Source organism: Mastomys coucha, unplaced genomic scaffold, assembly GCF_008632895.1.
Source record: "Mastomys coucha isolate ucsf_1 unplaced genomic scaffold, UCSF_Mcou_1 pScaffold15, whole genome shotgun sequence".
Classification (NCBI taxonomy): domain Eukaryota; kingdom Metazoa; phylum Chordata; class Mammalia; order Rodentia; family Muridae; genus Mastomys; species Mastomys coucha.
In genome coordinates this window covers 139415363-139422657 of record NW_022196897.1, presented here as the reverse complement: position 1 = coordinate 139422657, position 7295 = coordinate 139415363, and the positions used below count along the sequence as shown (strand labels likewise).

The 7295-nt window shown below is 50.8% G+C and overlaps 1 long non-coding RNA gene across 1 annotated transcript in view; it reads left to right on the top strand.

Moving 5' to 3' along the window:
• Positions 1–4460, top strand: part of LOC116092462 — a 5203-nt gene extending 743 nt beyond the window's left edge. The window contains exons 2-3 of the long non-coding RNA XR_004119272.1: positions 283–445; positions 4290–4460. This is a non-coding gene — a long non-coding RNA (uncharacterized LOC116092462). The remainder of the gene's footprint in view (positions 1–282; positions 446–4289) is intronic.
• Positions 4461–7295: the final 2835 nt, after the last annotated feature.

The window sequence follows — 7295 nt, the reverse complement described above, 5'->3', positions numbered from 1 at the left end:
CCTCTCTCTTTCTCTCTCTCTCTTCTCTCTCTCTCCAGGGTTTCTCTAAGTAGCCCTGGCTATCCTATAGTCCAGGCTGTCCTTGAACTCAGAGATCCACCCCTCTCTGCTAGGACTAAGGGTGCACACACAATCCCCCCTCAGCCTGTTTCTTTTTCTGTCTCTTTCCTCTCTCCTCCCTCCCTCTCCCTTTTCCCTTCTTTACTTCTTTCTTTTTAACTAAAAATTTTTTTCACGGTCCATAAAGTCCTTTTATGTCCTGTTCCTTACCCTCTCCCTCAGGTCTCAAGCCTGGCGAGGAGCCATCCAGGCAGGAGACAAGCCTAAAGAGCCGCTGGCTCCCAGACCACAAGTGAACCTCCTGGTGCTCACAGAACTGACACACTATTCTGGTCAGAGCATCTGACGGCCAGCAGGGGGCTGGCTCCGTAGGCTGGGCTGCTTGGTATCCTTTATCCTCTGGGAGCTGCCTCTGGGCTTTGCCCCACTGGCCTGGACTTGCTGGTTACCCTGTCCCTGGTTTGTCAGCAGCAGCCATCCTCCAGTTCCCAAAGCTCAGGGAAAGCACTCCTCACTGGGTACAGGCCTCTCACTATCATCTTGAACCTTCCTTTCCCCCTGAACTTTACATGCCCAGCTTTATGGCTTCAGTGTTGTGCAGTCACCATTTATGTTGAAGCCTCTCAGTTTTTCTGCTTGGGTGAATAGCCTTTGACTCTGCAGCTCTCTTTAGGGATGCCGTGCTCCTCTGGGCCATCTCCAGCCCCTGCACCAAGGAATTGGGTTCTGTCTGCTCTGGCTAAGATGGACGGTAGGCTCCTGGGCCTGGCCCTGTGCAGACTCACATTGCCCTTGCTTTCCCCATCACGGAAGGACTCCGCAGGGTAACAAAAGTGTCTCCTGGCAGTCCTCTTCCCTTCTTTCCTTTTGGGGTTCTGATTTCATGTAGCCTAGGCTAACTCCAACTCACTACATAGCTGAGGGTGATCTTGAACTCCTGGTCCTCTTACCTCTAGTTCTCAAGTACAGAGATTACAGGCGTGAGATGCCAAGTCCAGCTCTTGTTCTTTTTGTTATCCTGAAATAGCCCACTTTCTCTTACCTTCATCACTGGGGTCACAGGGGTGTGCCCCATGCCTACCTCAAGTGTTTCTCTAGCCTGGACTAAGGATCTGGTTCTGCGTTTGGGAATGTGCCCTGCTTTTCCAGAGGACTCGTTTGATTGCCATCACCCATGGGAGGAAGCTCACGGCCACTCGGTCCTTCACAGCCTTAGGTGGAAGGACCCTGTGGCCTCTTTCCTCTCCCTCTCCCTCTCCCGCTCCTGCTACCTCTCTCTCTCTCTCTCTCTCTCTCTCTCTCTCTCTCTCTGTGTGTGTGTGTGTGTGTGTGAGAGAGAGAGAGAGAGAGAGAGAGAGAGAGAGAGAGAGAGGGAGAGAGAGAAAGAGACAGAGAGAGAGAGAGAGGAGGGAGAAGGTGAGAGAGAGACAGAAACAGAGACAGAGAGGCAGGCAGAGAGAGAGGGAGAGACAAAGACAGAGACAGACAGACACAGGAGCAGTCTCCCTGCACCGGGATTGATGGCATTTACCACCACACCCAGCCTCCCTCAGCACTGTCCGCCATCCCAGGTCAGCCCCTGGGTCTGTGCCTTCGAGGAGCTATTGTTTTTTCTTCTACATGCTACGGTCTTTCTTCCTTGAGAAACCAGGAGGCTCTTAAACACTGGCTCTTGCACCTGACCCCAGAAGCCAAGATGACTGGAAAGACATCCCTAGTTCATCTAGAGAAAGGAAGGACAGCCTTGTTCAGCCTGGAATTGGGGGTGGGGTGGGGGGTGGGGTGGTCCAAGTCTTTAGCCCCAGGCTACACCTGCTGCTGGGGAGGGGTTAGCTGCTCCAGGGGTGGGGCCTGGTGAGAGACTCTCTCGGAACTTGCTGTGTGAGTTATTATAGGAGTATGAAGCCTTCCTGGGCTTCATCCCAAGACCTTGGTTGGCATCTGGGGTCAAGAGGCAGGGCTTCAGTGACATGGTGGGGCCAGCATGGACCTGGGTTTCACTGGGCAGCCCCAGAATTGACTCAACCTTGCTGTAATAGTACAGTGACCTTGGCAGGGTGCACAGTTTAACTCTCTATGAGAATTCAGTCCTTGCCTAGGAAGACGAGGACTAGATGGCAGGCCTGTGTGGAGCGTACTGATAGGATGCAGTTTGGGGACACACAGGCCTCAGGCCTTCTGGATTGTCACAGTAACTTGTGCCCTGGCACACCTGCATGTCCACTGGTCCTCAGGGAGACTTAAACAGGGCATAGCCTTGGCAGGGGCCCTCTGAGTTATCACCCTACGTTCTCTTTTCACACAGAGGGCCCCCAACTTTGTCCTGATCCGAAAAAGAGGGTATCCCCTCTGTTCTGGGGAACACATGAGATAGCTGTGTGGGTAACGGCACTTGGCTGACAAGCCTGATGACCTGAGTTTAAGCTCCAGAGTTATTCATACACAGGAAGGAGGGCCAACTGCTCTAAACAGTGCTCTGAATCCCCCCCCACACACACACAATCTCCTCAATCCCCTCCCCACACACACACACACAATCTCCTCAGGAGACAAACAGAAGGAAGCTTTCAGGGCCTGGAGGGGTGGACAGCTGTCACAGGAAAGGGAGCAAAGACACAATTCTGAGGGTGTTCCCAACTCTGTGGGACTCCTACCTGGCTGGGAGCACACTCTCTGGAAGTCTGTACTGTGGCCTAGGCTCTCCTACCCCCAGAAAGAAAGAGCTCTCTGGGGTGCCATGAGGCAGGGCTGCGGGGATGGTGGTGGGAGACCCAGGAGGATAATGCGCACCCCCCAACCACAAATGCTGTGTTCCTGGTCTCACTTTTCTTAACACTGCTTCTGAAGGTGCTCACATGGAGGAGGGTCCTGGGCTGTGGTTTGCTTAGTTGATTTGTTCATTTGTTTGTGTGTGCTGAGGATTAAACCCAAGCCCTCCTGCAGAACAAGCAAGCACTCTACCACGGGGGCTGCACCCTCAGCCCCCAGCTGGCTTTTCTAACTGGTTAGTGCCCCTCAGGTTGGATTTCACCTCCCAGGTTAGAATCCAAGAGCATTTGGTTTGGAAGCATCCAGAAACCAGATGGGCCTGGCCTCCCTTTCCACGTGAAGGGCTGAGAGCCTGCTCAAGCTCCCGGGGAGGGGGAGTGCCATCATCCAGGGTGACAAGGGTCAGCTCTTCCCAGAGCTGCACTCAGCAGTTCCCATAGAAAAGCAAGAAACAAAGAAAACAGCTGAGGAATATTCTAGCTACCAATCCTTGAAAGGCTCATCCTGACAGGGAATTTATGGCTTACAAGTGACCCCCAGAGGCTGCAGGACCTCTGGATTGCTCGAAGGCAGCGTCCCCTGGGTAGACACATCTGGTAAAGCCTGGCCCTCTGTGAGGTTGCCCTTGGTCTCCTGTAGTTTGGCCCATGAGGTCAGAGCTCAGGACCTCCTGACCCACCTGACACCCTGAGACTTCAGGGAACAGGTCTCTGAAGGGCATCTAACCCTTATCCCATCTCATTTATCTCTACCCCTTTATCATTTATCTCTATATCTATCTATATCTACATATCTATATCGAATCATCTATATATGTATACTTATATCTATTTATATCTACCTATATGTATCGTTCTGTGTATTGTTCTGCGTTTATTCATAAAAGCAGTTTACCTTTATTTAAAAAATTAGAAAGGTAGAAAGCAGAAACCACGTGTCACTCCACTGGCCCGAGATGGTGGCCAGGGGCACCTTTCTTTTTCTTTTCTTTTTCTTTTTTTTTTAGCATAGAATAGAGTTTATTCAGGGCATGGGGAGGGGAGTTAAGGAGGAAGTAGAGGTAGAGAAAGGCAGAGAGAGGGAGAGAGTAGAGAAGCAGAGGCCGGCCATGGCCACGTGGAGAGAGTGGGGAAGGGAAAGGAAAGAGCCCCAGAGGGAAAGAGAGAAGCAAGCGGGAAGCAGGAGTAAGAGACGGGGGCGCCTTTCTGAAGGCCTTCCGCTGGAGGGCCCTGTGCACTGCCATGGAACTCCTGTGTTAGAGCTGTCTTTCCCACACTTGGCTGTTCTGGGAGCGTTTTTGTCTCAGCGTTACAATTTTCTTTAAAGTTATTTAATGATTCTATAATAGTCTATTAATAATTTATTTAGCCATTCCCCCATTTCCTTTTCTTCATTCTATTTTAATTCTCCCCCAAAGGAATTTAGTAGTTTAAAAATTATTCTTTAAGATATGAATCCAGGAGCCAGGCATACTAGCATGTCTATGATCCCAGTCCTCCGGAGCCTAAGGTCAGAAGGTCAAGTTCAAGGTCAGTTTGGGACATTTATCAAGACTGACTCAAAGACTACAGCAAATAAATGAAACACCCAAAACCAAAAACAAGGGCTTGGCAAGATGGGTCAATGGTCAGAGCAATGTTCATCTTCCAGAAGACCAGAGCCCAGCACCCCTGTCAGGCTCACAGCTGCCTGGAACTCCAACTCCAGGACATCCGCTGCCCTCTCCTGGATTCCACGGGCACACATACATACACAAACAAACAAACAAACAAGTCAACAAGAAAGTAATTAATTGAAAAAATCAGGGGCTGTGGATGCAGCTCAGGTGGTTAAGTGACTAACACAAAGGTTCAGTCCCCAGCATCACTACTTCCTTACCCCAACACCACCCCTCAAAAAAATTACAGAAGAGGCATGTGTGCCTGTAACTCAAGCACTTAGAAGGTGGAGGCAGGAGGATTGAAGAGATTTTTTTTAAAATATTTATTTTATGCATATGAGTACACACTGTAGCTATACAGATAGTTGTGAGCCTTCATCTGGTTGTTGGAAATTGACTTTTTTAGGATCTCTGCTTGCTCTGGTCAACCCTGCTCCCTCCAGCCCAAAGATTTATTTATTATTATACATTAAGTACACTGTAGCTGTCTTCAGATGCACCAGAAGAGGGTGTCAGATCTCATTATGGGTGGTTGTGAGCCACCATGTGGTTGCTGGGATTTGAACTCAGGACCTTTGGAAGAGCAGTAGGTGCTCTTACCCGTTGAGCCATCTTGCCAGCCCGATTGAAGAGATTTGAGGCATCACCCAGGCTAGGCACATGTTCTACCAGCACCAGGGGATCTAACTCTCATGCTTATGGCGTACAGTCATAAGACATACATGCAGGTAAGATACCCATATAGATTAAATAAATAGTTTTTAAAAATTTATTATTATTCCAACACACCAGAAGAGGGCATCAGATCTTATTACAGATGGTTGTAAGCCACCATGTGGTTGCTGGGAATTGAACTCAGGACCTTTGGAAGAGCAGTCAGTGAGCCATTAACCTATCTATCCAGCCCATAAATACTAATTTTTAAAAAGTTTCAGGCAGTGACGCTCATCTTTAATCCCAGCACTCTGGAGGAAGAGGCAGGCAGATCTCTGAGTTCAAGGCTAGCCTGGTCTACAGACTGGGTTCCAGGACAGCCAGAGTTAAAAAGAGAAACCCTGACTTGAAAAACCTAAAACAAAATAAAAGTTCCAGGCTAGCCAGAGCTACATAGAGAGACCTTGTCTCAAAATAAAATAAAACAAAACAAAACACTAGTAGACTAAGACATACAGTAAGGTCCACTGGTCTTAGCTCAAACTGATGACCAGGAATCTTGAAGCTTCCTGGCTGTGTGATTTTATAGAAGCTGTACCTTCCCTGAGCCTCTGTTATCCTTTCTGGGAAATGGAGCAGATGTGAGGTGTTAGAAGTGTTAATGAGGCCCATGGCCACCTGGCACAGCTTGGTCAAGCGGTGAAGCAGCAGCAACAGCCCCTCTGGTGACATCGCCCTAGCATCTGTTTATAGTGTATCTCCCTTAGTAGCCGACTGATCAATGGAGGGCCCTGGCCGTGGGATGGTCTTGTGCTGAGGCTAGCTGGGAAGCAGCAGTAGCGGGTAGTCGATCCCCGGAGACCCTGGCAGCTATTCCTGGCACCTTGCCTTGGCTATGTCATTCACGTCCTTCTCCTGCTGAGAAGGGCACAGGCTGCACCTGGGGCCCAGCTGGGAGAGGAGCCTGGTTCCTCTGCAGAGTTGCTCTCCCATCTGCCCTTCAGCTCGGCTCTGCCAGCTCTCAGCTGGGACGGAGACTCAGGCAACTGTGCATGGAGGCCTTGTACGCGTGCGGGCGGTGTGTGTGGGGGTGGCCATTCCCCACACCTCCCATCTTCAGCTTATTCATTTATTTGTTATTTACTAGGCTTTGCTGTTTTTGGACAGGTTCTCACGTAGCCCAGGCTAGCCTTGGACTCCTGATCCTTCCATCTCCACCTTCTGTGCTGGGGTTAACAGGTTTGCAGGTTTCAAATAGGGGAGAAATAAAGTTCCCTAAGAGAAGGGAATGAAATCTGCCTTGAGATGGCAGCTTGGCCACTGCCACAGAACGCTCTCAAAGTTAAAAAAATGAGATGACCCAATACTACCTTCCAGACTAGAGAGGCATCTGGCCCTGAGCCCAGCTGGCTTTGTACCTAGGCCTGCTGTTGACTCTGTGGGATACGGGCGAGTGGCTTTCATCTCCCAGTCCACCTGGGAAGCTAGGGCAACTGCCTTCTGGGGTTCCTGGAGATACCTGTGAGGTCACACGCGAGGGGTCTGGCTGGGTCCACAGTGGTCACTCTAGGTGCAGCGCGGTGAGTTCCTGGTCAGGCACAAGGTGCCCTGGGCTTCAGCTCTGCCCTCCACACAGTGAGGACGGAGTGCTAGCAGCTGCTCCAGGTCCTGGGTAACAGAAGCAGCCCGTGCTTCACAGGGTGTGAGTCTGACACCCAGAGGCTGAGGCCGCTCACTTGGCCCGGAGTTAAGTGGAGGGGTTTGCTGATAGGAGCAAAGCCAGGGCAAGGATTTGCCTCTGCTTCAGGCCTCCTGCCCAGCGCTCTCTTCCTGGACCACAACAGGCCAACCGAAGGGGCAGAGTGACCTTCATCAAACTAGAAATGCAGCCCCATTGTCCTTGGCACAGGGTGGGTGGGACACCTGTACAGCAGCTGCTACCAGCTCTCCTGATGGCCTCCAGAAAGCTTCAGTGCGGGCTGGTCCCCAGGATGGTGGCTAGCCACTAGGGTTTCATCTGGCAGGTAATGACCCTTGATCTCCTGCCCCGCCATCCGTGATGCTCCAGTGTCTCACAGCCTTCTGCTCACTCTGTCCCCGATCCAACAGGATGCCCACAAATGCTTCATGACTCTTTTCCTAGCTGTAAAAG